The sequence below is a fragment of the Panthera leo genome, chromosome D2 (assembly GCF_018350215.1).
Source record: "Panthera leo isolate Ple1 chromosome D2, P.leo_Ple1_pat1.1, whole genome shotgun sequence".
Taxonomy (NCBI): Eukaryota; Metazoa; Chordata; class Mammalia; order Carnivora; family Felidae; genus Panthera; species Panthera leo.
Genome location: NC_056689.1, coordinates 35,296,926 through 35,321,861, shown reverse-complemented (window position 1 = coordinate 35,321,861; position 24,936 = coordinate 35,296,926). Strand labels below are relative to the sequence as shown.

General features: G+C 40.1%; 1 protein-coding gene and 1 pseudogene across 3 annotated transcripts in view; one reads left to right on the top strand and one right to left on the bottom strand.

Annotated features, from left to right (window-relative positions):
• Positions 1-24,936, bottom strand: part of LRMDA (leucine rich melanocyte differentiation associated) — a 1,023,531-nt gene that overhangs the window by 907,257 nt on the left and 91,338 nt on the right. The gene's annotated exons all lie outside the window — the stretch shown is intronic.
• On the top strand, positions 11,080-11,204 carry LOC122202846 (annotated as a pseudogene).

Genomic DNA, 24,936 nt, shown 5'->3' with positions numbered 1-24,936 from the left:
AAGCTTGTTCTGGCCCCAGGGCCTTTGCACATGCTGCTCCCTCTGTCAGGCACCTTTGCATAGCTCAAGCCACCTGATCATTCAGCTCTTTGCTTAAATGTCACTTCTCAGAGCAATTTTCTCTAACATATCTACCTCCCATACTCACTTTTCCGAGACACTAACTCCTTACACTCTGCTTTATTTTCTTCAGAGCATGTATGACTACCTGAGATTGTACTGTCTATTTATCTCTCTCTCCCCTTCACTGGGTTGTAAACAATGTAAGAATCAGGACTATAACCCCAGTTCCTGGTGTAATAGTATAGTAAATATATAGTAAATATGTTAATACCCATTAACTCCCTGGTAGCATTAAGCTAATATCCCTGAATTCAGGCTGTGAAGAAAATTAAGGCCCCAAACCATCATCACCACAGACCTGACTTACAGACCCTTGCATAAAAAAGAAATACCAAGAAGAATGGATACAAATGAACATTTTGAAACTCACAGACAGCCAGAAGAGAGAAATTACCAACATACCAAAAAAAGAAGAAAAAATAGCCATTTATCAGAAATCTCCGAGATCATTCTGAAAAATACACATTTAACTTTAAGCAGGTTCCCAGGCTTCTCACAAATCCCCACTCACAAGGGGAAACGATGTGAGAAGTTATAGTCTGCTTCTGAACATTTAAGCATTTTTATCAATGTTATTTGCTAGTATAAATATTTTCCCCATAACTTTATATTTAAAATAGGAGTGCACCAAACCGGGACTTATAATGTGCAAAGGAAACAGTTCAGTCTAAGGTATTCATGACTTCAGTCACTCTCTCATAAAACAACAGATGAAATAAAATGTATGACATTCCCAAAGAGGGAGTTTCTCATGTAATTCATCTTAAAATGCAATGTTCTGTCATCTCAAGTAACACTTACTGAAAGCAACCATCAATACTTTTTGTCAAAAGCCCGTACTCTGTGTAAAATGTTCCATCAATCTCTATTTACATAAAAGAAAAACTTCCAGTGTGGTTCTAACACACCGTCGAGGAGCATCTCTGTCTCCGGTTTCCATGCTCTGGTGAAAAATAATTTGACTGACACCAGAAAAATAAAGATGACCCTTAAAGGAAAGCTTTTAGGAAGGGAGAGACTACAAGGGGAAATACCTTAGTTGGTTGGACACATGTCCTATTGGAGAGATTTTCTTTAACCCTGAGATAGATTTTCTCTGAAAATTACAAAAATCCATTTTGCCAGGAAATCCCCTGAACAAGATTTTATTCAACTATATGCAAGCAATACTTGCCAACAACTAATGGAGAGATGGCACCCTGCTGATTCTAAATTTGAGTATGCAACCTTACCACTCTGTTCCAAACCAGAATTTTTAGCTTTAAGTCCTGCAGAATTTGAGTATCACATGAGGCTACAAGAAGGTCATCGCCTGGGGATGTTTATAAAACACACAAATTAAGGTATTAGCCTTTCACCTTGAGGGTCTGAAGATCAAATCCCAGCTTAGGTAACAAAACAGAAAGTCTTTCCAGCAGTCTTTTTCTAATACTTGGTTGCTGAAAACATACAGACCCTTTCATCTGACCCACACTGGCTCCGGCCTTGATGAGAAAGCTAAGAAATTTCAGGTCAAAGCCAAGAAAAACTACTCAATCCCCATCAGAGACGTTGAACTTCACGCCCAGTGACCCTTTTTACCATTCTTCTTCCTACCCCTAAGGACTTGAAACGTGTAGGGTTGAGGATTACACAAGAAACAACAATGCCACATACATTTCTTTAATCACCAATGTAAGATCCATTAGAAAATCACTCAAGCTTTCCTAATTATTCATTACACAGCATGCGTGAGCACCCAATATGTGAAATGCATGGTGTACAACTGAGCAGGGTGGACAGAGACTACTTGAAGTAGCACTGTGGAGCCCTGACCAAACCACTGTCCTCTGAGTCTCTGAAACTTGGTGTCTTTACCTATGAAACGAGCAAGTCTGGCCAGACCGGTGGTCTTCAAAGCGTGTTCCACATGTGCAGTGTTCTGCAAAGAGCCTCAAGGGCCTTTTGGAGGGAGAGAGGAAGACTGAGCAAGCAGGTTCTTGGCCTCTCTTTGACACAGGAGCCTCATCACTATCTACTTTGTATCTAATGAGCTAAGAAAGCTGAAGGCTTCTTTGCAACCACATCATTAGACCCCAGAGTCCTTTCCAGCTCTGCTATTGTATGACCTTACACTGTGGCAGAGCAGGAACAAACATCTACACCTCGCATCCATGTGAGACACACCTGACATCCCAGACATGGGGTTGAAGAGGATGGAGTGTAAGTTGCTACGGTTCACATTAGTGGTGTGAGCAGGACCAGCAGAAGCACAGTTAGCATCTTCAGAGGACAGAAACTGGGACTTAAGGGGGGTTGGAAAAGGGCATTCGACAGAGGCAGCAAACCAGATCAACAGCCAACAGCACAGAAACAGGGCCAGAGAACATGGGAAGCATAGGGTGTCCCTCTAAAACAGGAGGGGAAAGGTAGAGAGGATAAAAAGCAGAACCCTGCATGCCAGGCTGAGGATTCTAGACTCCCTGGGCTCCAGACACACTCACCACTAGTCATGAATGCAAAATGTCCACTGAGCAACCCTAGCTCACTTCAAAGCTTTTCATCCCATCTGCAAATCCCATACACATTTGTCCAGATCTTAATTTCTGTCCTTAAGGGCCTGGCTCAGGCTTCTTACATTTGGTAGTCAATACAGGCTTTGATAATAAGAATAATGAAGATAAATTATGTGAGACACCATGCTAAGAACTGTACAGGCATGGTCTCAGTTAATTCTGACACGCAGGGAGATAGGTACTTCACCATTTCACAGGGGAGAAAATTAAGACTTAGAGTCTCAATAACTTGCCTGATGTCACAAAGCTAGAGTCAGAGCAGAACTCAAACACTGATGTACCTGACCCCAAACCCAGGCTCTTGGGCACACTGCCACCCTGGTGATGATCCCCGGAGGCTAGGTCAAAAGCAGCAGCAACAATATAAAGTCTCCAGATGATGGAGAGAATACTTCCTTCAGGAGGCTTCATGGGAGGAAAAAAAAGGACAAGGCTTTGAGCTAAATGGGAAAAATCACTCCCAAAAAGTAAGGAACACAGAGGAAAGAGAAAGCTCATCAAGGACCTACACCAATGGTGAAAAACCACCTCTTGGATAGTTTGGGCTTAAAGTTTCCTTCTTTGCTTTTGCTCCCAACATGAACCTGAGGTGAGTGAACAGCTGGAATATCAGAGCTTTCATGCTCCCTAGAAATTCTAGGCTTCAATCACCAACAATCAGGGGGACACCTACTACTTGTCCAGCTATGCTGGGTGCTATGAGGGACATAATGAGGACACCTTTTCCCCCCAAGGTTCTTGTAGTTAAATGTCAGGCAAGGCTTGAACACAGTCCCTTCCAGATCAAAAAATACTACAATGAAAGAACAGCAAGTGGTCCAACATATAGTTTGGTTGAGCAGTATGGGATGGACAAGTACCACAAAAATTCTGAGAAGGAATAGCACATTAAGAACCCAAGGAGCTAGGAAAGGCCTGACATAATTTCAACTGGCCCTACAGGCATGGTTAAGACTTGCGTAGGCTAAAAGACGGCAATGTTGAGGAAGCAGGGCAGGTACCTCAGATGGTGGGGCAGCCAAGAGCAAAGCCAGGTACGGGAGTAGAGCAGGGAGTCCAGTACAGCTAAAGCACAGTGACAAGCAATCAAGTCAGACAGCAAGGATGTGGCTCTTCCTTGCAACACACAATCTAAATCATCATCCAATCCAACCTCTCATTTCACATGATACACAGAGTAATTCAGGGTCCCGTTCAAAGTCACTGAGTCAAGTTAGCAGCACAAGTAAATTAGGACAGCCCGAATCTCTGCTCCTAATCTAGGGCACTTTCCACTCTACCACACGTCCTCCTCCTACAAGTAGAACCAATTTTGTCTTTCCAATGGCAGGGGTACCAGGAACCTCAAGGAGGTCTGTTCCAATGGTGAAAGGACTCCAACTTCATCCAAAATGCTCACTGGGCTTGTTTTGTTGTTGTTTTGTTTTTGTTTTTTTTAAGCCACATCTAATTTTTCCTAGGGTTTCATTCTGAAAATTCTTGAATGATCAACTTCTCTTCAAAAATCACCTGAGGGTTTCTTGGCCTGGGCACTGCATTAGTTAGCTCATCTTCTTCCCAAAATGCACTAGGAGAACACAAGAGATTAAGAGAGGAAAACCAAAGAGGAACCAAGTACTTGAATCTGAGTTTTTGCCTTTCACAGAGGGATCCCTGAGTTGAATAACAAATCTCTAAGCTACGCTGACACAATGCTTCATGAAAAGAGGACCAGAGTAAAAACCAATAAAAGAAACTAAAGGAAAGATGGATCTAAAGTAGAATTCTAGAAAAAAATCAGACAACAGAAAAGGCTTATTACTCATTTGCGGTTGTTGGTGGGTGTCAATCTCACAAGAAAAACTCAGGTGACATCTTTGTGATAATGATGTTCCGTCACAGTGGAATCCTGGTAAGGAAAAGGCACCCAAGAATAACAGTCTAAAGAAAGCAACAACATCAACAACAACAAATTAATGACAATGAATTCCCAATTTTCCAGATGAAAAGAACAGTGTTTTATCAAAAATAGTCACAGATTCTGAGACACATTCACAAAGTATTTTTCTCCGATAGGTATAACCAAGTCCCCTTGTGGTGGACAAAGATATCTAATAAGTATGTTTCTATTTATTTTAGGTTTTGGGTTTGTACTTTCTTTTGTTTTTAATGAAGGTTGTGGATAAAAAGAAATCCTGGTGCACAGTTTAAGCTCCCACTAACAAAACTTTCCCCTAAATCTGACCCCCCATTACTTAAGTGTAAACCTAATTAAGCTTAAAAGGGGAGGAAAAAAGAAAACATCATGTCCATTTCCTTAAGAGTCCTATTTTGGGATTCAAAATTCTTCAAAAAAGTCAAGCTTAAATTATTCAGCCATTCTGTGGTTTGAGTCAAGGTTTTATGAGCATTTTCTGTCCATCAGCAATCGTGGGTTGGGGAAAAAAGAGACATCGTAATTCAGATGCTATTCCGGGGCTATGTACGTGGCCCAACACGATACTCAAAGTCAGCTCGCCCGCCAAGAACTAACATACATTTTGGAAAGCAATCATTGACTTAAAAGCTAAAGATCAGAAACTACCGTCATCTTCCATTCTTACTCCCGAAGTTGACTCATGAATCCAGAACACCCCCTGCCAAAAACACACCCACAACATTGCAGAGCAAGCGAACAAAAGTTTCCAGAGTCTGGGTGGCTGCAAACAGTCTTAAATGTCACCCAGGTCAGTAGTACAATTTTTTTTGCTCTTTTTTTGGTTAACTTCAGGTTTAAGTATTCCGCAAAATTGGCAGCCTCAGACAGTGTCCACCCAACGTTATAGGCACCACACTTTGCACCAAGTAGATGTACAAAGTTATATGCCCACGTGTGCAAAGTCATCACAGGTTTGTAACAGAAGCACCTCACAATTGGGGAGCCTGGGTGGCTCAGTCGGTTAAGTGTCCGACTTCGGCTCAGGTCATGATCTCACAGTTCGTGAGTTCAAGCCCAGCGTCGGGCTCTGTGCTGACAGCTTGGAGCCTGGAGCCTGCTTCACATTCTGTGTCTCCCTCTCTCTCTGTCCCTTCCCTGCTCATGCTGTGTCTCTCAGTCTCAAAAGTAAATAAACATTAAAAAAGATTTAAAAAAAAAAAAAAAAAAAAAAAGAAGCACCTCACAATTGAGCACCAGAATTACTTCAAATGTTCACCTTCACAGACCATGTTCTCTGTGAATGGCCTAAATCAAGCCACATGTAGTGGGTGATTAAGAGATCATCAGCCTGGTGATGCTAGAAATGTCCAAGAGGAGACTAAAATTGGATTGAGGACATCAGCTGAACCACACATCAACCTACCCTGAAACTCACCCAGACACCTAGCCAATATATTTCCTTTATTGTTGAAGCCAATTTGAGTGTCTTGTCACCTGCAATATAAACAGAGCTAACACTGTGATGCACATATTGCATGTACCTTTTATTATACTAATATAGGTCTTCTTATTCCATGATGATCCTTTCACTACAAGTATCACCTCTGCAAGGAGCTAACTCTTCCAGTTGCAATTAACTGTTGCCTCTCTTTCCCACTCAACTCAGGAGAAGTGGATCCAGTTCTCCTAGTGATGACACAGGGCAGGGAGAGCTTGCTCAGCAGCAGACCTTGGCCACTGCCCTGATCCCAACCCTACTTATCCAAAACATCAAAGAATAAGCTTCCCAAGTTTCCAAGATTTTCCAGAAAGTGATGCCCTTATATAGAACAGCCAAGAAAACATAGACATGAGATGTCATAGTTTATTATTGACACTAACTGTAACCGTGTCACTGGGAGAAACAGCGTGAGTGTACCCAGAGGTCTCTCTTACTCAGACCCAAGGGAACTCATTTATAACTCAAAACTTTACACCCACAATATCAACGTTTTTCCTGCTGCACAAAACCTTTCCAGACTCTTCGGCCTTTCCTTGAGGTAGATTTGGATAGCAATTGGAGGTGGATCCACCCATAGTCTATCAATTTCATCTGTGTGTGGGTTTCTCCTCATTAAAATGTTATGAGGAACCCATTTGAAGAGTCAATGAGGAGCAGTACATGGACACCTCAGCCTTTCCTGAAACTGACTTTTATTTTGTTCAACCCACAGTATGTTGTTAGCCCCTCCACCCACAGTTCAAAGGGTAAGAACATTCTACAGTTCTGTAGGTGGCTTCTCCTTCCAGAAAATCTGAGTGGGGTATGTTTTTTTTATTATACTTCATTGTCTAATAGACTGCCATACAACACCCAGTTAGGACATGCTTTTTGCAATTCTTTTCTACTTGCTATACAATAGATTCTTCCTCTGATCAATAAGTCACACCTTAGCCAACATGGCCTATGTTCTGTCTTGTAGTAAAGTCAGCTGAGATTGTTCTCTCTTATCAGAGTCAGCCTCTCGAAAGCAAGGATAACATCTCTTCTTAGTATTCCCTAAGCCTGGGGTGCTTAGGGGTTGGCTGGGTGGCTCAGTCGGGTAAGCATCCCACTCTTGGTTTTGGATCAGTTCATGACCTCACAATTACTGAGTTCAAGTCCTGTGTCAGGCTCTGTGCTGGCAGTGTGGAGCCCACTTGGGATTCTCTCTCTCTCCCTCTCTCTCTGCCCCTCCCCTGCTTGTGCTCTCTCAAAATAAAATCAACTTTAAAAAAAAAAAAAAAAACTGAGCACCGGGGAGCCTCAGTTGGTTCAGCATCTTATTTTGGCTCACATTATGATCTTGCAGTCATGGGTTTCAGCCCCAGCTCAGAGCCTACAGCCTGATTCAGACTCTGTGTGTCCTTCTCTCTCTGCCCCTCCCCTGCCCATGCTCTGTCTCTCTCAAAAATAAACAGTAAAAAAAGGACAAACCAAAGAGACCCAAGCCAAGACACATAATAATTACACCATCAAAAAGTTACAGAAGAAAATATTAAAAGCAGCCAGAGAACAGCAGCTTATTAGGTACAAGGGAACACCCTCCCATAAGGCTATCAACAGATTTTTCAGCAGCAACTTTGTGGGCCCAGAGGGAGTGGCACAATATATTCAAGGTGATGAAAGAGAAAAGCTTCCAACCAAAAATACTCTACCCAGCCAAAGTATCATTCAGAACTGAAAAAGAGATAGAGTTTTCCAGAGAAGCAAAAGCTAAAGAAGTTCATCACTACTATAGTGGCCTCACAAAAAACATTAAGACAGTTCTTTAAGCTGAAAAGAAAGAGTATTAATTAAGACCTAGAAAACATATTCAAGAATAAATCTCACCAGAAAGGTAAATATATAATTAATGTAGTGGATCAATCACTTACAAAGGTAATACAGAGATTGAAAAACCCAAGCAGTATAAATCACTATTATTATAATGATTAATTAAGGAATACACAAGATATAAAGATGTAAACTGTAACACTGAAAACATGAAAGATGGGCACAAGTACACTGACCTTTAGAATGGGATCAAACTTAAGTTGCTACCAACTTAAAGCAGACAGTTATAAATTCATTGTTCTTTGTAAGCCTCATGGCAACCACACTGCAAAAACTTGTAATACATACATAAAAGACCAAAAAGGAACGTAAGCATACTAAGAAAATAAAACCACAAGAGACCAAGAGATTTAATAAAGAACTACAAAACACCCAAAGAAACAGTTAACAAAATGACAATAAGCACACCTATCAGTAATTACTTAAAATACAAATGGACTAAATGCTCCAATCAAAAGGCACTGAATGGCTCAATGCTTAAAAAAATAAAACCCATCTATATGCTACCTATGAAAGATTTACTTTAGATGTAAGTTCACACAGACTAAAACATGAAGGAAGGGAAGAAGGTATTGTATGCAAGTGCAACAACAACAACAAAAAAGCTGGAGCAGCTGTAATTCTATCAGACACAGAATTTAAAGCAAAGGCTATAATAATAGTTACAAAATGATAATAGTTACAAAATGATAAAGGGGTCAATACAACAAGAGGATACATTTGTAAATATTTATACACCCAACATAGAAGCACCTAAATATATAAAGCAAATATTAACAAACCTAAAGGAAGAAATCAACAGCAATAGAGTAATAGTAGGGGACTTTAATGCACCACTTACATCAATAGATAGGTCATCCAGACAGAAAATCAATAAAGAAACTTGAGCCTTAAATGACATGTTAGACCAGATACACATTCTTCTTAAAGTGCACATGGAACATTTTCCAGGATAGATCATGCGTCAGGCCACAAAACAAGTCTTAGTAAGTTTAGAAGGACTGAACTCATATCAAGCATTTCTTACTACAATGTATTAAACCAGAAATTACACAAAGGAAACTGGAAGTTTTACACATAGGTGGATATTACATATGAATTACATGTGAAAACATGCTACTGAACTAATGGGTCAGACAAGAAATCAAGAGAAAAAAAAAAAAAAAAAAGCTTGAGACAGGGGCACCGGGGTGGCAACGACTCTTGATTATGGCTCAGGTCATGATCCCAAGGTGGTGGAATCAAGCCCAAATCAGGCTCCACACTGAGACTGCTTAGAATTCTCTTTCCCTCTCCCCTTGCCCTTCCCCCACCCACACACATTCTCTAAAATAAAAATATATAAATAAAATAGCTGGAGACAAAAAATGTGAATATAAGACACCAAAATTGTGGGATGCAACAAAAATAATTCCAAGAGTTCTGAATCAATAAACAAACACCATCTTTGAACAACACAGTGGACCAGATGGACTCAACACTTACATACAGAACATTCTACCCCAAAATAACAGAATAAACATTCTTTTCAAGTACACATGGAAAATTCTCCAGGTTAAATCACATATTAAGCCACAAAACAAGTCTCAATTTAAGATGACTGAAATCTCATCAAGCATCTTTTCCTACCACAATGGTATGAAACTAGAAATCAATTACAAGATAGAAATGAGAAAAATCACAATCTTGTGGGGGCCAAAAAACATGCTACTAAACAACAAATTGGTCAAGGAAAAAATCCAAGAGGAAATCAAAACATACATCAAAACAAAAATGAAACACAATGGTCCATTGTGGGACACAGCAAAAGCAGTTGTTAGAGAGAAGGTTATAGTAATAAATGCCTACCTCAAGAAATATGAAAAGTCTTAAATAAAAAACCTAGCTTTACAGTTCAAGAAACTAGAGAAAGAAAAACAAAGCCCAAAGTTAGAAGGAAGAAAATAAAGATTATAGCAGACATAAATGAAATAGAGACAAAAAAGACAGTGAAGATCAATGCAACGAAGAGCTGATTCTTTGAAAAGATTTTTTAAGATGTGCCAAGCCTTTAGCAAGACCTACCAAAAAAAAAAAAAAAAAAAAACCCTCAAATACACAATATCAGGAATGAAAGATATGTTGCAACTAATACCACAGAAATACAAGGATCATAAGAGACTACTATGAACAATTATACAGCAACAAATTGGGTAACTTACAAGAAATAGATAAATTCCTAGAAGCATACAAGCTACCAAGTCCAAACCATGAGGAAATGGAAAATCTGAACAGAGTGATTACTAGTAAGGAGATTTAATTAGTAATCAAAAGCCTCCCAGCAAATAAAAGTCCAGGACCAGATGGCTTCTCCAGTGAATTCTACCAAGCATTCAAAGAAGAATCAGTACCAATCCTCCTCAAGTCTTGCAGAAAATAGAAGAGGGAACTGTTCCAAACTCATTTAGAGGCCAGCATTACCCTGACCCAAAACCAGACAAGAACTTCCCAAGAAAAGAAAATTACAGGCCAATACCCCTGATAACGAAAGATGCAAAAATCCTCAACAAAATATTAGCAAACTTATTTCAACAATACAAGAAAAGGATCATACACCATGATCAACTGAGATTTTTCCAGGGATACAAGGATAGATTCAACATCTGCCAATTAGTCAAGTGATACACCACATTAGCAAAGTAAAGGATAAAAATCTTATCTCAATAGATGCAAAAAAAAAAAAAAAAAAGGGGGGGGGGCGGATTTGACAAAATTCAACATCCCTTTATGATTAAAAAAAAAACGCTCAACAAAGTGGGTATAGAGGAAATGTACCTCAACATAAATAAAAGCCAAAGCAAACATCATACTCAATAGTAAAATCTGAAACCTTTCCTCTAAGACCAGAAATGAGATAAGGATGCTCACTCTTGCACTCTTACCATAGTTTTGGAAGTCCTAGCCAGAGAAATTAGAGAAATAAAAAGCAACAAAACTAGCACAAGTTAACCTGTCACTATTTGTGGACATATTATATACAGAAAATGCTGAAGACTAATACAAACAACTTCAAATAAGTGAATCCAGTAAAGGTGAATACAAAATCAATATGCAAAAGTCTGTTGCATTTCTATATACAAATAAACTATCAGAAAAAGAAAATAACTCCGAGCTTTGCGCAGTGGCAGTATCGTAGCCAATGAGGTTTATCCGAGGCGCGATTATTGCTAATAGAAAATAACTCCGTTTACAATTGCATCAAAAAAAATACCTAAAATTAAATTTACTCAAGGAGGTGAAAAACCTGTATTTTGAAAACTGTAAGATATTAATGAAATCGAAGATGACACCTATAAACAGAAAGATATCCCATGCTCATCGATTGGAAAAACCAGTACTTTGCAAATGTCTATACTGCCCAAAGCAATCTGCAAATTTAGTTCAATCCCTATCAAAATTCCAATGGCCTTTTCCAAGAGAGAATAATCCTTAAGTTTGTATGAAACTACAAAAGACCCTGAATAGCCAAAACAATCCTGAGAAAGAACAAAGCTGGAGGCATCATGCTCCCTGGTTTCAAACAACATTACAAAGGTACAGTAATTAAAACAATATGGTTTTGGCATAAAAGCAAACACACAGATCAGTAGAACAGAACACAGAGCCTAGAAATAAATCTAGGCATATATTATATAGTTACTTTACAACAAAAAAGCCAAGAATAAACAGGGAAAGGACAGTCTCTTCAGTAAATGGTATAGGGCAAACAGAATAGTCACTTATAAAAGAATGCAACTTGACCAGTATCTTGCACCATACACAAAAATTAACTCAAGGGGCGCCTGGGTGGCTTGGTCGGTTGAGCGTCCGACTTCGGCTCAGGTCATGATCTCACGGTCTGTGAGTTCGAGCCCCACGTCGGGCTCTGTGCTGACAGCTCAGAGCCTGGAGCCTGTTCCAGATTCTGTGTCTCCCTCTCTCTCTGCTCCTCCCCTGTTCATGCTCTGTCTCTGTCTCAAAAATGAATAAACGTTAAAAAAAAATTTTTTTTAAATTAACTCAAAATGAATTAAAAACTTGAATATAAGACCTAAAACCACAAAACTAGCTAAGTGGTAAGCTCCTTGGCATAGGTCTTGGCCATGATTTTCAGAATGTGACTCCAAAAGCAAAAGCAAAAACAAGCAATGGAACTTCATCAAACTAAAAAGCTTCTGCACAGCAACGGCAACCAACAAAATAAATGAAAAAGCAACCTACTGAATGAGAGGAAATATTTGCAAATCATACCCGGATAAGAGGCTAATATCCACCATATATAAAGAATTCATACAACTCATTCAAAAAAAACTTTTTAAAAAATGGGCAGAGGATCTTAATAGACATTTTTGCAAGAATGTACAGATGGCCAAAGGTACATGAAAAGATGTCTACCATCATTAAGCATCTGGGAAATGTAAATCAAAACCACAGTGAGGTATCATCTGACACCTGTGAGAATGGCTATTATCAAAAAGACAAGAGGGGCGCCTGGGTGGCTCAATCGGTTAAGCGTCCGACTTCAGCTCAGGTCACAATCTCGTGGTCCGTGAGTTCGAGCCCCGCGTCGGGCTCTGGGCTGATGGCTCAGAGCCTGGAGCCTGCTTCCGATTCTGTTTCTCCCTCTCTCTCTGCCCCTCCCCCGTTCATGCTCTGTCTCTCTGTCTCAAAAACAAATAAACATTAAAAAAAAAATTTTTTTTAAAAAAAAGACAAGAAATAAGTGTTGGTGAGGATGTGGAGAAAAGGGTACCCTCATCCACTGTTGGTAGCAATGTAATTTGGTATAGTCACTATGGAAAATAGTATGGAGATTCCTCAAAAAATTAAAATTGGAACTACCATATAATCCAACAATTCCAATAAAAAATGAAAACACTAAGTCAAAAGGTATGTGCACCCCCATGTTCATTGCAGCATTATTTCCAGTAGCCAAAATATGGAAACAACCTAAGTGCCCATTCAATGGATGAATGAATAAAGAAATCTTGTGTTTGTGTGTGTAAACACTCTGGAACAGTATTCAACCATGAAAAAGGATGAAATCCTGACAACTGTTACAACATGGATGGACCTCAAGGGCATTCTAACTGAAGTAAGTCAGAAAAAGACGAATACCATATGATCTCTCTTATACATGGAATGAAAAACAACAACGACAACAACAACAAAAACCCACCCCAAGCTTATTGATACAAAGAACAGACTAACGATTGCCAGAGGTGGAGGTGGGAGAAATGAGTAAAGCAGATCAAAAGATTAAAAGAAAACGAGACAATACTGTGTCCAAAAAGAAAAGCTGGGCACACACTAGCTACTTAAACTATCTGTCAGAGAACCAGACAGTATGTAACAAGCCAGTGAAGAATGCTGGCTTTACAACCAAAGGGAATCAAGTTTTAACACCATCTCCTCTGTAATCCCTACAGTGCTTAGAACAAGACTTAGTACAAAACTAGTAAGGCTCCTGTATTCTTGCACCAGTCTCTCAGATTCCACTCAGAGCAAAGAAGGGTGGGAGTCTGACAGTCAGGCTAAGCCTGGCTGTTAGGACCCTAAGGTATGTTCATGTTCACACATGCATGCATACACACACACACCCTTTGCTAACCCTTCCTAAAGCCAAGCTCGTCATGATTATGAAAGAAGAAAAACTACAGTTGTATTTTCTCTTCCAGGGCCTCTGCTCACATGGTTCCCCTGCCCAATTGTCCTTGCCCCTTTTTTTGGAGGATAACTCCTTGACCTTCAGGACAAACTCCGCTGTCTAGCAAGTTTTCCTGATCCTGTGTTAAGTGCCCCCTTTGATGTATGCACAAGCCCCTGTACCACTCCTACCATAGCACTTGTCACACTATTACTTCTGCCTGACTGGTCTGTTTGCTCTGCTGATAGGATCCATGAGGACAGGGATCATGGGTATCCTGTCCTCCACTGTAATCCCAGGGACCAGTACAGTGCCTGGCATACACAAGCACTCAACAGATGTTACCAATGCAAGAAGGGATCTTGCTAAGCCTCAATCTTCTCAAATACGAAATAGAAAATGTTTCATTTATAGGACGATTGTGAAGAATGAGGATATATGTGACAGTCCAGTAACAACTGCCATTCAATAAATTATATATCTCATTGAGGCTGTGAATAGTGAACTATTTATTACCAAAAATCCTTGGTGATGAAATGGAGAAATCAAAACAACCAAATTCAATACAAGGGGCCTAAGTGCCACCATTAATCGTTTGAGGCTTTCTGAAGGATACATCCCCAAAGCCTGTCTTTAGGTTCTGCTTCTAGTAAAACCACTTGGGAATTTGGAAGAGAGGAAGCTTGGGCTGTGTTCCAAGTAGCCCCATGTTATTTTCCAGTCTCAGTGAGCCATTACCTGAAACTAAGGGTCTAATGGAAGGGAATGCAGAGAAAAGCTGTTCCCACAGTAAAGGAATGAGGCAAGCTGATTTATGAGTCAAGATTCTAAAGGATCAAAATATACACAGATTGGCACAGCAAGCAGGGTGAAGAATGGGGGCACACCTTTCACAGCCAGGAAACATCAGGGATGAGTCAACACTGAGGTCAGCAAAGAGAAGGGGGCAGAATACAGGTTCCTTCATTCTAGGAAAAACTCTTAGGCATCTTGTCATTTGTCAACTGACCCAGGGTACTCTGTACATTTTTATCTTTGAATTCCTGTGATTTTGTGATACAATTAACAACTCCTTCCTTAGGAGAGTGACAAACGACACCATCTCCTCCATGACCTCCATGGAGATCCACCAAGAATTCCCACCCATCATTGTCATCAGTACTTTCTTTTTTCAAATTGTGTAAGAAGTATATATATTTTTCCCATTCTCTATGATAATCATAAAGTGTATAAAGAGGCAGAAGCAAATACCCATAATTGCACTGGCATGTTTCCCTCAATGTTATGTTTAGGTTTTGTTTTTTCAAAGTTCTACACAAATCTTTTCAAGAATCTAAAAGACCCCCATGGTTTGTGACAGGAACAAACTATACAGTCCCCCTTTCTTTTTCCTCAACTCTCCCTCCACCATCTCTTTGGGCTGATACTTAGGTATTTTCCTCCATGTTCCTAATTTACAAACAAGTTTGCTATTTTTCAGTTTCTGGCATTATCTGTCAATTTCCCACTACAGCTTACTCTTTCTTAGCTACAAATGTGGACCATTTCTATCTGCCCTCCATTTTCCCAACATGGTCATATTATAATTGGAGTTAGATATTTTTGTTAATTATAGTGCTTGGGCTATAATTGTGTAAGATCTAGAAAACAGATTTTTTTCTTTCCTGCAAATTTTTTTGGTTTACTCAGCAGTTAACAATTATCTAACCAATAAAAAGTTCAATACCAAATTCCAGCCAATTCTTAAAGCTTCCTCTCAAAATGTCCAGATGCATCACATGATAGAGCATTTATCATCCCAGGGCATCTCTCCTGAAGTTCTCTCTCCTGACTACACCAATAGCCCTCCAGGCCTGGTACACAACCACCATCTTGAGATTTTCCTTGTCCATCACCCTGGAGATGCCCTTCCCCTCTCCCCAGCAACATCTCTTTCTTGTATACTGTTTTGAACGAACGCCCTCTCCAGCTGATTCCTAAAATGGTAAAATTTTTGCAGCATTCCATACTTGATTCATCTAACCCTTAATCTTATCTTCATCTTACCCTAAATCTTGTTTGGCTAATGACAGACTTCCTGGTTAAATATCATTTCCTTTTGGAATTTTGAAGACATTGGTCCCTTATCTCCTAGCTTCCAGTGTTGCTGCTTGGAACTCTGAAAGTCTTCTGCACCATGATTCTTTATGTATGACATGTTTCTCCAGTACCTCATATTCTGAAGTTTCCCAAATACGTGAAGCAGTTTGAGTCGGTTTTCGTGGTGGCCCTTGGTGGAATCCTACAATCCGGAATCTGGTGTATTTCAGTTCTGGAAATTTTCCTTGAAATCATTTCTCTTCTTTTCTATAGCCCCAATTATATGAACATTAGGCCTCTTGAGCTTTTTAATTTTTCCCCCTCTATTTTCATCTCTGCCTTTTCTTACTCTATTTTCTAGGAAAATTACTTTCTGTAGATTTTTCGTTTTCATTTCCATGTTCTTAATTTTCAAGAGCTCTTTTTCCCATTATCCACATGTTGTCTTCATGAGATCCTATTCTTATTTCAGGACTACATTACCTTCTTTCATCTAAGTTATTGACAGCAGAATTTTACTCTTAGGCTTTCTTTTCTCAGACTAGTCCTTGATTGCTCCAAGTTTCTTTCTGGTCTGTTTTAACCTCTAGCTTTGATGTTGGAAGCTTCTCACAGGTATCAGGAAATCCTTAGATTTTGTCCAGTATTTAAGAATGGAGAGGCATTGGCACCTGGGTAGCTTAGTCGGTTGAGTGTCCGACTTAGGCTCCAGTCATGATCTCGCAGTCCACGAGTTTGAGCCCTGCGTCGGGCTCTGTGCTGACAGCTCAGGGCCTGGAGCCTCCTTCGGATTCTGTGACTCCCTCTCTCTCTGCTCCTCCCCTGCTCACACTCTCTCTCTCAAAAATCAAGATTAAAAAAAAATTAAAAAAAAAAAAAAAAAGAATGGAGAGGCATAAACTGACTGGAATCTCAGATAAGAGAACTTCTCATCTGAGATTCACTCTAGAGTGATCTGGCCATTTAGCTGAGGAACTTCCAGGGGAAGTCCTTTCAGCTCGTTCCTTGGGCTAGTGTCTCCCCAAACCTTGCTTCTGGGTAAAGACTGGACTACCTCAGTCCTAGAAGCCAAATAAGTAGAGACCATTGCATGAGGGTAAGGAGTGTCTCAAAATCCTCTGTGCCGATGTTCAATTAATACATGCAATTACCTGGGGCACCTAAGTGACTCAGTCGGTTCAACGTCCAGTTTTGGCTCAGGTCATGCTTTACACGGTTTGTGAAATCGAGCCCCACATCAGGTTCACTGCTGTCATCATGCAGCCCACTCAGATCCTCTGTTCTCCTCTCTCTCTGTCCTTCCCCACTCACACACAGTCTCAAAAATAAACATTTAAGAAAATACATTCAATTACTTGCTGTCTATAGGGAACTCCTACACTCAAAAGTGACTGGGGTTTATTCTCTCCCCAGAAGAAAACTCCAGCCTTTTTCCAGAGTGATGGAAGAGTAGTTACCACATGGTTCCAGGTTTGGGGAGAATTATGTAGTGTCAATCAAATTGGTTCTCAGCTTTTCCTCCTCCTGGCTTAGGATTCCATCTTCCTTATCTACTTTCCAACTGGCAGAAATCTATGGCTAACATTAAAAGATGATCAACACCACTGGTCCTTGGGGAAATGCAGATCAAAGCCATAATTAAATACCACCTCATATCCACTAGGATAACTATAATTTATGTGTGTGTGCGCACACGCGTTTAAGATAACAAGGGTTGGTGAGGGTATCAGGGAAATTAGATCCTCATACATTGCTGATGTGAAGGTAAAATGGCACAGCTGCTGTGGAAACCAGTTTTTCAGTTCAAGAAATTACCATATGACCCATCAATTCCACCCTTACGTATACATCCAACAAATTAAAAACAGGTATTCAAAAATGTGTACAAGAATATTCATAGCAGCATACACAATAGCCAAAATGTGAAAACCCTAATATCCATCATCCAACAAATGGATAAACAAAATGTGTTCTATCCATACAACAAAATAATCATTCACAGGAAAGCATGAAGTACTAACACATGGATGAAAACACGTGGTTAAAAACACTATTCTGAGTGCATGAAGCTACACAAAAAGCCACATATTGTTTGATTCCAGTTATGTGAAATATCCAGAAGAGGCAAAGTCACAGAGACAAAGCAGATTCGTAGTTGCCCTGAGGGTATGGGGACACACTAGTGGTTGCCAGAGGGGAGGAGATGGTGGGATGGGGGAAATAGGTAAAGGGGATGAAGAGACACAAACTTCCAGTTATAAACTAAGTCACAGGAATGAAAAATACAGCATAGGGAATATACTCAATAATATTGTAATGACTTTGTATGGTGACAGATGGTAACTATACTTATGGTGATGAGCACTGAGTAATGTACAGGATGGTTGAATCACTGCACTGTATACCTGAAACTGAAACATATGTTAACTATACTTAAATTTCAAAAAAAGGCATTATAAGGTTGGATCCAACCTTCAAGGAACTTACTATTAAGATTTAAAAATTAATAATCACGAAAGAAAACCACACTATGCAATAAATTATTGTGGCCAGAATAGTCCAAACAGTCTGTGTCATGGAGATCAAAGGAAAAGGCTATTGCTGTTACTGTAATAAAAGGCTTCACAAATAACCAGTGACTTGGTGCTGGATAAGAAATAACCTCAGAGAAGATTATCCTAGTAAGTTGTGTCAGAAATGTGATAAACACAGGAAAACATATTTATGGTACGCATGGTCTGGAGACCAACTGGGCCAGTTTGTAATAAACTATATCCTAGATAAGTGGTCTGGGGTTAGATTGTAAACAGCTTATGTGCTATTTTGACATTTTCAAAATATACACACACGTATATGTACGCATGTGTATGTATATATATGCATATATAAGCTTCCAGATAAAATTATCTCAAACTTGGGTTCTCCAAGTCATGCTAAACTGTTTGCATTAGCCAACCCATTCAAAATCCTTCATACTGGATTTAATTCTAGGCATTTCCATTTTCAGTTTTAAAGTAAGACAAATGGCCCAGATCATCATCAAGTACATACCCCAATCTGCTCAATTTTAGTACCCTTGGCATGACAGGCCTGAACTTACACAACTGCCTAAAGTTCCACATAAAAGGCACTCATGAACCATACTCTGACTCAGCCCTGGAGGTAAGAACAAACAATGCTAGCTGGTAAGCACATAGCCTCTGAAGGCCAAACACTCTCTCCTTCCCATTTAATGGGAGATAACCAGAGAACTACAAAATGTGGCTACTGCAAAGCAATGGGTGGTCTGCAGATTTGTCAATAGCCTGGGAGGGAGGGTAAAATCATCACCCAAATCTCTGTATTCAATGCTAGCCTTCCCACTAATTCTAGGACTTATGCAAATATATGTTGGGTTTCAGTCGTTTGTACCTAAAAGGGTTTAAAAGGGGGGGGGGGGGGGGTTCTGATTGACACATACCCCCATTAAGCCCCAATACTACTGAGCCTAGGCATCACACTTCAACTAGTTCTCAAACTCTAGTGCCCATTAAATCAGCTCAGCTGTCAACTCCTTGGATGTCTTAGTAGCTCTTCATCTTATTTACATCTCAAATATTTAATGATGGATGGATGGATGGATGGAATGAAATCAAGACAGAAAAGACTTAACCAAGAAATAGAAAAAATATTGAAGTTTCTGCTTAATTTCTTATTCATCTTCGTTCTTCCAATTCTCTGTTCTGAATTCTGTGTATTAATATTTCCCATAGGTCTTCATCTGATGGCTACAGAGGCCACCGTTTTAAGGGAGGAAAACATCTACACAGAGAATTCCATTAGGGTAATCTGTACCAACTTCCCAAATCCTATCCCAATGATCCAGGCAGAGTAACAAATAAAGGATGGCTAATGTTTTGAGAGTCTGTGTACTCTCAAAGTGAAGTACCTCACTAAGTGCTTTGTAGATACGGTCTCAGTCATCAATCACCAGGGTCTTCAAGTATAGATATTTGATCACCATCATACAGATTAGGAAACCAGAAGCTGAAAATCTTGCCAAAGGTCATACAACTACACAGACACAGATTCAAACTCACATATTTCTGTCTCCACAATCAAGATCAGTTATTTATTGGGTAGATGCCTACATGACTTGAGGGTCCCGAAAAGACCAATCTCCTCAAAAATGTCCCTTCCCAAGGCTAGAAATTCTACTAAAAACTCATTCTTTAGATTACTATGTTCCAGACTCATTTATAATCTTAATAACTTACATTTATATTAACCCTTCATTAGTCATGAATCACTTTCACATAAATTTTGTTTAATCTTCACAGCAACCCCATGAAGCTGGTATCTTATCCCCATACTGCAAATGGGAAAACCAAGGTCAGAAAATAGACCTGTCCAAAGCAAAGCCATCAAACACTAGCATCCTCAAGTCTTCCAACCCCGTGTTTTCAGATGCTTCTTCTATAGGCAAATTGTCAAGTGGAGGGCTGACACTACATCACTAAGGGGACTGGTGCCTCAGAAAGGAGCAGATAGGAGAAGGGGTGCTGGAGTGGACAGAGGTGAAAAGCACAGAATGGGGAAGCTAAAGGCCAGGTGCCATCACAATCTGCCCTGGGCTTAAAATTGCTCTGAGATGTTCAGATGTTATCAATAGAGTCACTACACATCCCACTCTGGGACAGCCCTGGGTTAGGCCGGTTTCCCCAGCATAACTATTAATAGCTCCTCCTTTTCTTTTCAAAAGAATCCCAGTTTGGACAGTAAGTTGTATGGTCACTGAAGTTACTACACATCCCCAGTAGAGATTTGAGGGGAGGTCCCTGTACCACACAGTACCCACATGGCTCCCAGCTATGTGTGTTTCAAATCTGTGCAATTGAATCTTTTTGCTTCCCACTTCAGATGAGATATATTTAAAAAAAAAAAAAAAAAAAAAAAAAAAAAAGATTATAACAGTTCAGAGAGAGGCCCCTGGGCAGCAGAACTGGGCTCCGGTTGTACCAGTGCTTTTTCTCCTTCAGTAATTACCAGCTGCTCAGCAAGCTTAGCACCAACACCCGCATCAGCCACCATGTAATTATGGGAAGTCTTGAAAGAAGGACTAGCTCAATGTGACACAGCCTTTTCCAGGAGGACACATGAGCACACACGCTCATGCGCCTGTCCTCACAGGCTCTCTACCCAGGGAAAGCCAGTTGTAACAGGAACAGCTTGCATGTGGACAGTAATTTACCATTTATGAAGCTCTCTTGCCCACATTACCCCCTTCCCTTTCCAACACCCTCATGATGAAAGAGAGCAAGTGATAGAAGCTCCAATTTACAAGTGATAAAACTAAGGTTCAAAAAGAGAAATGACTGCCCAGGGTCACACTACTGGAAGGACACCAAGTTGGGACAAGAATGATGCTCAGATGTCCCCTCTGCCACCACACCACCCCAGGCAGGAGTGTTCAGCTCAGAGCCAGCTTCTGCTGTGCGGAGGACAGAGGGACAGCCTCTACCCTCTCTACATCCAGAGAGATCACTCCCTCAGCTGCCTCTGTGTCCACTTGACCTGAAGCTTCAGTCTTGTCTCTACCCCCTCCAGATACCTGCTTAGGGGTCATTTCAGTTCAGTTAGTGGTTAGTAAATGAGTCATTCATGTTCAGCCCCAAGGTAACATAAGTGTTGGCCTCAGACCCCACAGAGTTAATGATCCCACAGTGTAGGACAAAGGAGGGGAGTCTGGCACTCAAAGCTGAGCACCCAGGTGTCCTCTGACACAAGCTGGGTGACTCAATTTGTCTCACCTCTTTTTGTTTCAGTTTCCTTCTCTTTAAAATAAGGCTGAACTAAATTAGAGTTGCAATCTGGTGGCCAGAAGGCTATACCACTTCCCCAGATAACCTAGAACCGGCCTCCACAGCTTTTTTTTATTTCTTAACACCTCTCTTTACTGACCCACCACTCCTAAACCTCCACAAAACTGGTTTGCCCTTTCATGTTCTCTGCATGGAGGCTTTTAATTTTCGACCCTTAAATCAGATGACCTCTAAGTCCCTTCCAAATGAATGTTCTGGGTTTGGGAGGTGGTGGCAATTCAGTCTCTGGAGCCAGACTGCAACTTACTAGTTGTATGACCTCAATGAAGTTATTAGCTTCTGCCCCAAGGTACTGAATCTGCTGAGGATAATCACAGTACTTACTTCATAAGGTTGTTATGAGGACTCAGTGCATTTAGAGAGTATGGAATAGTGCCTGCCTTAGAGTTAGGTGCATATACACTTGACCTTTGAACACAGGTTTGAACTGTGTGAGTCCACTTAGATGTACGTTGTTTTTTATAAATACATTACTGGAAATGTGTTTTCTCTTATGATTTTAACATTTCATTTTATCTATCTTACTTTATTGCAAGAATAGAGTACACAGTCTATAATACACAAAATATATTTTTATCGACTGTTTACACATCCATAAGGCTTCTGGTCAATAGTAGGCTATTAGGAGTTAAGTTTTGGGGGAGTCAAAACTTTCATACACACATTTGTGACTGCCCAGGTTTGGGGAAAGTGGTGATGCAATGCCTCCCCATTGTTCAAGGGTCAACTGTACTTAGTAACAACGACTTTCTACTTCTACTGCCACAACCACCAACTACAAGTGTTAAGAATGCAACAAATAGAACCAAGAGCCAAAGTAGATAGATGGGAGTTTTAAAAGAGACTTTCTCCCCTTCTGTTCCAAGAGAATATCCAAGTCTCATCTTCATCTGATCTTCATCTCTTCATACTCTGACAGTGATGCCTTTGGGCTTCCTTTTTTTGTTTGGTTTGGTTTTTTAAACAGATTTTTTTTTTTTCTAGAGCAGTTTTAGGCTCACAGCAAAACTGAGCCTAACATACACAGATTTTCCCATATACCTCCTGTCCCAACTCATGCATAGCCTCCCCCTTTATCAACATCCCCTTATTTGTTACCACTGATGAATCTACATGGATACATCCTCATCACCCAGAGTTCACAGTTTACATTAGGGTTCATTTGTGGTATCAGACATTCCATATGTTTGGATAAACCTCTAATGATGACCCGTATCCACCTTTAGAGTATTATAGTTTTTACTGCCCTAGAAGTTTTCTGTGTTCTGCCTACCCATCCTCCATCTCTTCACCAAACCATCATAAACACAGCTATTTTTTACTATCTCTAAAATTTTGCCTTTTCCAGAAGGTCCGAGTCATACAGTGTGTAGCCTTTTCAGATTGGCCTCTTTCACTTGGGGATGCGTATTTCAGGTTCCTCCCAGTCTTTTCATGGCTCCACAGCTCATATCTTAATAGCACTAAATAATATTTCATTGTCTGGATACACCACAGTTTATCCATTCACCTACTGAAAGACATCTCAGTTACCAACATATTGGGCAATGATGATTAAAACTGCTATTAACATCTACATGCGTGTTTCTGAGTGAACATAGTTTTGAACTCCCTTCAGTAAGTACCAAGGAGTGTGATTGCTGGATCATATGATACAAGTATATTTAGTTTTATAAGAAACTGCCATATTGTCTTTCAAAGTGGCTCTAACAGGGGCACCTGGGTGGCTCAGTCAGTTAAGCATCCAACTCTTGATTTTGGCTCAGGTCATGATCTCATGGTTTCTGGTGCTGGTGGCTTGGAGCCTGCTTGGGATTCTCTTCCATCTCTGCCCCTCCCCTGCTCACACTGTCTCTCAAAATAAACCTACTTAAAATTTAAAAGTGGCTTTAACAATTTGCTACCTCAGCAGCAATGAATGTGAGCTCCTATTGCTCCACAGCCTGGCCGGCATTTAGCATTGCCAGTGTTCCACATTTGGGCCATTCTAACAGGCAGGTTGTAGTATCTTGCTTTAATTTGCATATCCTTGATGACATACAATGTGGAGCATCTTTTCATGCGCTTATGTGCCAGCTGTAGATCTTCTTGGGTTAAGTGTCTGCTAAGGTCCTTGACTTTTTTTTAGTCAAGTTGTTTGTTTTCTCATTGAGTTTTGGTTTACTTTTGAGAGAATGCAAGTAGGGGAGGGACAGGGAGAGGGGGACAGAGGATCTCTGAAGTGGGCTCTGCAGTGACAGGAGTGACCCCGATGTGTGGCTTGAATTCAAGTGACCTGAGATGAAGCTGGACACTCACTCAACTGACTGAACCACTCAAGTGCCCCTTTTCTCATTGAGTTTTAAGAGTCATTTCTATATTTTTGAGAAGAGCCTTAGCAGATGTGTCTTTTGCAAATATTTCCTCCCAGTCTGTTGCTTTTCATGTCTTTTTCTTAACCTTGTCCTTTGCAGAATGGAAGTTTTAATTTCAATGAAGCCCAGCCTCTCAATTACTTCTTTCATAAATCACGTGTGAAAAATTCACCATCGCACCCAAGACCTAGGTTTTCTACTATTATCATCTAAGAGATAGTTTTTTAGTTTCACAGTTTTATACTTTTACATTTTACACTCAGATCTATGATCCTTTTTGAATTAATTTTTGTGAAGGGTATAAGGTCTACACTTACACTCATTCTCCTGCATGTGGATATCCAATTGCTGCAGCACCATTTGTTGACTGTTTTTTGTTCTATGAAATTCTCTTTGCAACTTTGTCAAAGATCAGTATACTTACATGAGTCTTTTTCTGGGCTCTATTCTGTGCCACTGATCTTTCTTTCACCACTATCACAGTATTTTGATACTGTAAGTACACTTGATTCTCTTGAAGTTGGGTAGCGTCACTGTTCCAACTATGTTGTTCTTCAGTACTGTGTTGGTTATTCTGGGTCCTTTGCCTGTCCACATAAACTTAAGAAATCATTTGCAACACCCACAAAACAGCTTGCTGGAATTTTGCTATCTCACCAGAATCTACAAATCAAGTTGAGAAGAATTGGTATCTTGACAACATTGAGTCTTTATATTCATTAACATGGAATATCTCAGGCCACCTGGGTGGCTCAGTCAAGCATCCGACACTTCATTTTGGCTCAGGTCATGATCTCGTGGTTTGTGTATTTGAGCCCCACAGAGTTTTAATTGTCTTCATATAGATCTTATACCTATTTTGTTACATTTATGCATATGTATTTCACTTTGGTCAGGGGTAGTAGCTAATTTAAATAAGTTTTTCATTTCAAAGTACAGTTGTTAATTGACAATATATAAAAGTAAAATGGTGGACTTTTGTACATTAACCTTCTATCCAGATTTTTGTCAACTGTCAGACTTTGTACATTGTGTCATCCGCAGAGT